This window comes from Bos mutus, chromosome 15 (genome assembly GCF_027580195.1).
Source record: "Bos mutus isolate GX-2022 chromosome 15, NWIPB_WYAK_1.1, whole genome shotgun sequence".
Lineage (NCBI taxonomy): Eukaryota > Metazoa > Chordata > Mammalia > Artiodactyla > Bovidae > Bos > Bos mutus.
Window position 1 is genome coordinate 79,384,234 of NC_091631.1, and position 7,909 is coordinate 79,392,142.

At 36.5% G+C, this 7,909-nt stretch overlaps 1 pseudogene; it reads right to left on the bottom strand.

The window, feature by feature from the left end:
- Window positions 1-4,300: 4,300 nt before the first annotated feature.
- Window positions 4,301-5,211, bottom strand: LOC102267274 (olfactory receptor 4C12-like; annotated as a pseudogene).
- Window positions 5,212-7,909: the final 2,698 nt, after the last annotated feature.

Genomic DNA, 7,909 nt, shown 5'->3' on the forward strand with positions numbered 1-7,909 from the left:
TCAAATTTACTAAAGTGAAGTCCAAAGATAGTACTAGAGACTAGGGAATTCCTTTCTACTTTAAGTGATTCAAGTTTAAGGAACATTCTGGCCTAACCTCAGGGGGAAGTACAATTTGTTTTTATTCCTGTTTAAACTAAGGATAAGAAATAAATTGAAACTATAATTATCAGCATATGAGTGAATAGTTTGCTCTTAGTAAGACTTTTTATCTTATTAATGTGAGCTCTTTAAGTAATATTCTTTTGTTAACCTGTTTACTTTCAATTAACATTTCATTATTAACAGCTGTTTTTAAAAATACATGGCTCTGGCTACATAGAAACCGATTTCAGGATAAATGCACTCCTTTTATTCTTTGTGTTTTAATTCATTAATAAACATTTTGAGCACAAAGAATGTATCAATCATGTTTATCATTGCTGGGATTTCAATGGTGAAAAAAATAAAGAGAGAGAGAGAGAACTAGATTCTGCCTTTACAAAGTTTAGGATCCACTGAATGACTCCCAAGAGGGAGTAAAACTTTACAACATGGTGTTGTCAATTACAGGCTTCCCTGGTAGCTCAGTTGATAAAGAATCTACTGCAATATAGAAGACTCTGGTTAGATTCCTGGGTCAGGAAGTTCCCCTGGAGAAGGAATAGGATACCCTTCCAGTATTCCTGGGCTTCCGTGGTGGCTCAGATGATAAAGAATCTACAGGCAATGCAAAGGACCTGGGTTTGATAGTGGAAGCACAGGGTAACCATGAAATTTGTAGGGAATATAAATTTGTACAGTCACTATGGAGAATAGTATGGAGATTTCTTAAATAATTAAAAATAGAATTGCCATATGATTCAGTGATTCCACTCCTAGGCATATATCCAGAGAATTTGAGGAGATCCATGCACCCCAATGTTCATTATAGCACTATTTACAATAGCCAGGACATAAAATCAAACTAAATGTCCATCAACAAAGGAATGGATAAAGAATATGTAGTACATATATGTAATGAAATATTACTCAGCTGTAAAAAATGAAATAATGCTATTTACAGAGATATAGACAGAACTAGCGGAGAAGGCAATGGCACCCCACTCCAGTACTCTTGCCTGGAAAATCCCATGGATGGAGGAGCCTGGTAGGCTGCAGTCCATGAGGTCGCTAAGAGTCGGACATAACTGAGAGACTTCACTTTCACTTTTCACTTTCTTGCATTGGAGAAGGCAATGGCAACCTACTCCAGTGTTCTTGCCTGGAGAATCCCAGGGACGGGGGAGCCTGGTGGGCTGCCGTCTATGGGGTCACACAGAGTTGGAAACAACTGAAGTGACTTCACAGCAAACAGAACTAGAGACTTTCATACTTACTGAAGTAAGTCAGAAAGAGAAAAACAAATATTGTATAATATCACTTACATATGGATCTAGAAAATGGTACAGATGGACTTATTTGCAAAGCATAAGTAGAGTCACAGACATAGAGAACAAACTTATGGACTTACGGTTACCAAGGCTTGGGGGAGAGGGAGCAGAATGAATTGGGAGATTAGGACTTACATATATACTCTACTATGTATAAAACAGATAAATAATAAAAACCTACCCTATAGCACAGAGAACTCTAAATGGAAAGAAAATCCAAAAAGGAGGGGATATATGTACATGTATGACTGATTCATTTTGCTGTTCAGCTAGAAACTAAGAAACATTGCAAAGCAACTATACTCTGATTAAAATTAATTTTTAAAAAGAACTATGAGAATTTGCAGAAATGCAAGTGCCAAGTTTAATTTTAAAATAATAAAACAAAGTGTTATACAGATTTATTCACATATGAAAAAGTTTTTACTTTAAAGATTGGAAGACAAATTATATGAAATATTTATTATATAATATGTTGGTATTTTAACATAAAGATACCAATGTTTTTAATTATTATTTTCATAAATCAAAACTGTTCATAAAAATTGTTAACGTGAGTGTAGTTTGGCATAACCACAACTGTTGACAGTAGTGACTAGCAACAGAACAAAGCACAAAAACATACTGGAATGAGTTTGTGGTGGCAGCAGACTGGTCTGAGGAACATGGGTACATGGATGCAGAGGAAGAGTGAATTAGAGTTGATAAAATAACAGCTTTTTAACTGTTTTAATGAGAATTAAAATTGTCTTGTGATATAAGAACTAGAACTTCAAGAGAAAAAAGTTAAAGTAGTATAAGCAATGAAGTGCAATGTGAGTAGAGATCACTGTTACAGCTGACGAACTAATGATCATCTCTGGGACCATCTGATCATGTTCAATGGGAAAGTATGTGAAGTTTTTTTTTTTTTTTTTTTAATAAATATCTCCAGCTTCATTACCTCATTTCTGTCTGAACTGTCTGAAAAAGACACCCTAGAGTTGTGTTTAATGAGTAAAAGGTATGTGGACAAAGAATCATATCTCAGTATGTATCTCAGTTCTATTACAAATTTCAAGTTTGATCGAATCATGCCATTAATTCATCCATGGGCAAAAGCTAAACTTTCTCAAAAAGATTGGAATCCCAGCCTGGGAAGGAAATCTACATTCTAAATGAACTCTTTGCTTGGATACTCATTTCTCAGTTCCATGGCTTTTTTTAGAGAGCTTGTTACCCCCTTTATAGTTAATATGCTGATACAATTAATAATTGTATATGAACTTTTTTGGTTCAAATTACTCTGTTCAGTTCCCTGATAAGACCCTGCCTAATAAAATACTGAAAATATGTTATACAATGCCAGTCTAATAGGCATGCAATACGTAGTATTTCTTTTGTACAACCAAGATTTAATCAACAAGAACATTCACAAAAAAATGTCTATATTGAGGTCAGAGTCCAAAGAGGAGGAAAATCATTAAGCATTTTAATAATCAGTTGCTGTTGTCATTGTTCAGTGGCTCAATCGTGTCCGACTCTGTGATCCTAAGGACTGCAGCAAGCCAGGCCTCCCTGTCCTTTACTATCTCCCAGACTTCGCTCAAACTCATGCCTATTGAGTCAGTGATGCCACCCAACCATCTCATCCTGTCATCCCCTTCTCCTCCTGCCCTCAATCTTTCCCAGAATCAGGGTCTTTTTTAATAAGTCAGCTCTTCACATCAGCTGGTCAAAGTATTAGAACTTCAGCTTCAGCATCAGTCCTTCCAATAAATATTCAGGGTTGATTTCCTTTAGGATTGAGTAGTTTTATCTCCTTGCTGTCCAAGGAATTCTCAAGAGTCTTCTCCAGCACCATCATTTGAAATCATCAATTCTTCAGCACTCAGCCTTTTTTTATGGCCCAACTCTAACATTCATACATGTCTACTGGAAAAACCATAGCTTTGACTATACAGACCATTGTGGGCAATGTGATGTCTCTACTGTTTAATAAGCTGTCTAGGTTTGCCATAGCTTTCCTTCCAAGAAGCAAGCATATTTTAATTTCATGGCTGCAGTTACCGTCCACAGTGATTTTGGAGCCCAGAAAAGAAAACTGGTCACTGCTTCTACATTTTCTCCTTCCATTTACCATGAAATGATGGGACTGGATGCCATGATCTTAGTTTTTGAAATGTTAAATTTTAAGCCACCTTTTTCACTCTCCTCTTTCACCCTCATCAAGAGGCTGTTTAGTTTCTCTTCACTTTGGGCCATTAGAGTGGTGTCATCTGCATATCTGAGGTTGTTGATATTTCTCCTGGCAATCTTGATTCCAGCTTATGACTCATCCAGCCTGGCTTTTCACATGATGTACTCTGCACATAAGTTAAATAAGCAAGGTGACAATATACAATATGGAAAATATGTAATACAATGCTAATCTTATAGGTGTTTCATGGATAGTATTTTTTACACTATACAACAAAGATTTAATGAACAAGAAAATTCACAAAATAATCTATACTGAGGCCTGAGTCCATAGTAAAGGAATATCATTAAACATTTTTTTAATAATTGGTAGTAACCAGCATCTCAATGTTATATAATAAGACAACTTTAATATCCATCAAAAACAAGATTCATACTTTTTAGTTTTTGAAGATATTCCAGATATCCTGTTAATAGACAAATATGTATGATTAATAAGCATACATACAAGGTTGTGACAAGGAGAGTGTGCGATGGGAGAGAGTAAGTCAGGATTCCAGCCCGAGCGTTAGATCCGTGCTTAAGTGTCTATCTGCAAGTATATTCAACCCATTGTTAGATTTGGTATATTGATCAAGAGGATTAGACAAGAGTACCTCTGTTATTTCTATCTGTAATATTTAATGATTATACTTAAGTACTATCTGAAGTCACTTCTTCTTCCAGTGTTTCTTCATAGCATTTTTTATCTCAGCATTTCTGAGGGTATAGATTAAAGGATGTAACATAGGGGCCACCATAGTGTAAAAGACAGCAACAGCTTTATCAATGGGCAGAGTTGTGACTGGAAGAAGATACACAGATATGCAGGACACAAAGACAAAGCAACTACTGTGATGTGAGAAACACACGTAGAAAGGGCTTTGTTCCTCCCCTCCAAACTGTAAGTCCTTAAGGAGCACAAGAAGACCACATAGGAGACCAACAGGAGGAGGAAGTTTAACAGGCAGATGAACCCACTGTTGGCAGCAGCAAAGAGATCAAGAATGTGAGTGTCCATGCAGACAAGCTTTAACAAAGGGTACAAGTCACACATGAAGTGGTCTATGACACTGGGGCCACAGAAGGGCAGCCAGACTGTAAAGAGGACCTGAAGGGTTGCGTGGAGAAATCCTCCAGTCCAGGCCACCCCCAGCAGGAGGAGGCACAGCCTGTGGCTCATGATGGCCGTGTAGTGCAGAGGTTTGCAGACTGCCACATAGCAGTCACAGGCCATCTCTGTGAGCAGGATGATCTCAGTAGCACCAAAAATGTGTTCTGCATAGACTTGAGCCATACACCCATTAAAGGAGATTGTTTTGATCTCCCGAAGGGAGTCCACAATCAACTTAGGAGCTGAAGAAGAAGAGTAAATTGTGCCTATCAAGGAAAGGTGGGTCAGAAAGAAGTACATGGGGGAGTTCAGAGACTGCCTGGTAGTTATGGTAACCACAATGAGCAGGTTGCCTGAGAGGGTTACCATGTATAAGACCAAAAAACTGACAAACACTATTTTTTGCATTTGGGGGTTCTATGTAAGACCTAATAGAATGAATACAGTCACATTCCTTTCATTCTTCATCTATGTGGTGTGGTAATAAAAACTCAGGGAAAGAATGCTTTACCTTAAAAAGAAAATAAAAAAGAACCATAAAACAGTCAAACACACCAAAACTCTGCCTTTTAGCAGTTCTCTAATAATGTCACTGCTACTGCTAAGTCACTGCAGTCATGTCCAACTCTGTGCTCCCCCGTCCCTGGGATTCTTCAGGCAAGAACACTGGAGTGGGTTGCCATTTCCTTCTCCAATGCATGGAAGTGAAAAAGTGAAAGTGAAGTCGCTCAGTCGTGTCTGACCCTCAGAGATCCCATGGACTGCAGCCTTCCAGGCTCCTCCATCCATGGGATTTTCCAGGCAGGAGTACTGGAGTGGGGTGCCATTGCCACACATGAGTCTTACTTTTCCCAAAACTCTGTAGGAGTAGTATCTTAAAACTTCTTTTAGTTGACTTAGTTTTCATGGCTTGACAGTTCATCTCTTTTTATCACTGGATATTCCATCATCTGGATGTATCACAGTTTATCTATTCACCTATTGAAGGACATCCTGGTTGCTTCCAAGTTTTGGAAAATATGAATAAAGCTGCTATACACATTATGTGCAAGTTTTTGTGTGGACAGAAGTTTTCAGTTCTTGTAGGTGAAGTGCCAATGAACACATTTACTGAATCACATGGTGAAAAAGTCCTAGCTGCCTGCAAAGTGACCGCCATCTTGAATTTCCACCTGCAGTGAATGAGATTTCCTGTTGCTCCACATCCTTGTCAATATTTGGTATTGTGTATTGTCAGTGTTCTGGATTTTGGCCATTCTAATAGGTGTGTAGTGGTTCTATTTTTCTTCTGATCGAGCTATTTTTCTAAGACATAGAATAACCAGAAGAAATAAATTCAATTTCCTTGGCCATAGTGTCTGAAATATTTCAATGGAACATCAATATAATGGAAAAATTGGGCCATTAGATATAACAATTTTGGAGGATAACCTAAAAGTTTATGTATAAAATACCATGGATCAAAAAATCACAAGTCTATTTTTACAAATTATGTAAAAACAGGTAAAAATTTAGTGAATATACTTATTGAATTAACATTTAAAGATTATAAGTTTTATATACATCTTTTAAAAATAAGGTTCAAATTCAAAAATTTAACTTATAAAATTATATATACTTTTTTAATCTATGTTAAAACATATGTATAGAAGATTTATAAGAAAAACAATTTAATGCATTGAGGACATTTCCTCCTGAATGTGAGATTATGGTTGATATTTTATTTCTCATGTTTTTCAGTATTTTCTAAATTTCTACAGCTTACATTACTAATTATATCATGAGAAAATAAATATAATTTTCATGTTTTGTCTTAGAGTTGTGATGTTGAAACTATGTTATTTTAAATTGATTGGAATATGCATGAGAAAACAGACATAGGGAATTGTACTTTTGTAAATCATGGGACCCCAAGAAATATCTAAATATAATTTTAGTTAACTGCTTTAAGGTACTTGAAATTGTTATCAATTCACCAACTAGACATAGAGTGAGGACACAACTGGCACTCTTTGACTTGAAAATTAGGATGAAGTGTGAGGCTTCCACGGCTGCCCCATGGGTCACTTATAATTACCCTAAATCCCATCTTTATTCTACCAAGCAAAAATTTTGGCCTCTGCTTTTAACTTATACCATTTATACATATAGCCAATAAGTCCTCTGAATAATCAACCATATCAGTTTAAAGCAAAGTCTATTTCAACTTACTTGTAATAGTAATACACACATTATTCAAATAAACTTTAAGGTAGCATATAAAACTAAGTTTTATAGGACATTAATAATGGCATTATTAATGTTCACTTTTTTCCTGGATCTCAGATTCTCTTATTCTCTTTAGGTATTCTTAAAGCAAAAAGGCAGTGAATAGTAAAATGATTTCTCCCAGTTACACATGGCCAAGTTGAATAATGAGTTATGTGGAAAGGAAATATCTTCCAGATGATCCCACATATTCTTCACTGAGAAGCTAGTTTTAGTGTTCCAAGCCCCAGGATAGTGGTCTCCCTTCTGGATAGCCCAGTGTATCACAGAATCCTTCCAGAGAAGGGAACACCTGAGGAACAAGTTGAATATACTTCTAATTGCTTCTCTTCCCTAGAGAAGATGGCCTTTGGGAGAACCAAGAAACAAATAATATGTTTTTATAATTTCCTGAGGGTCTGTATCAAAGGTTGGATTTCATGATCAAAATCACATAGAAAATTCCAAACATGACCCACCTGTTCTCATTATTTCACTTATTGCTTCAGTTTCTTGAAAACCTTAAAGTAATTAGAACTATGTTTAAAATAATTCTATCTTATCAATGTCTTTGATATCCTCTATTAACTGACAGACTCAAACACATGATCATTTTCTTCTTACGTACTAGACTTAACTATGCCTGCTGGTGCTGCTGCTGCTGCTAAGTTGCTTCAGTCGTGTCCGACTCTGTGCGACCCCATAGACGGCAGCCCACCAGGCTCCTCTGTCCCTGGGATTTTTCAGGCAAGAATACTGGAGTGGGGTGTCATCATTGCCTATTAACACTCAAATCCTCTATGATACATATGTTTGGGGAAATGAGAAATAATGTTAATCTCACAGAGTAATTCTTATCTCTCATAAAGGCATTAATACTACAATTGAGAGGCAATAACTTAAGCAGATAAACTTCCTT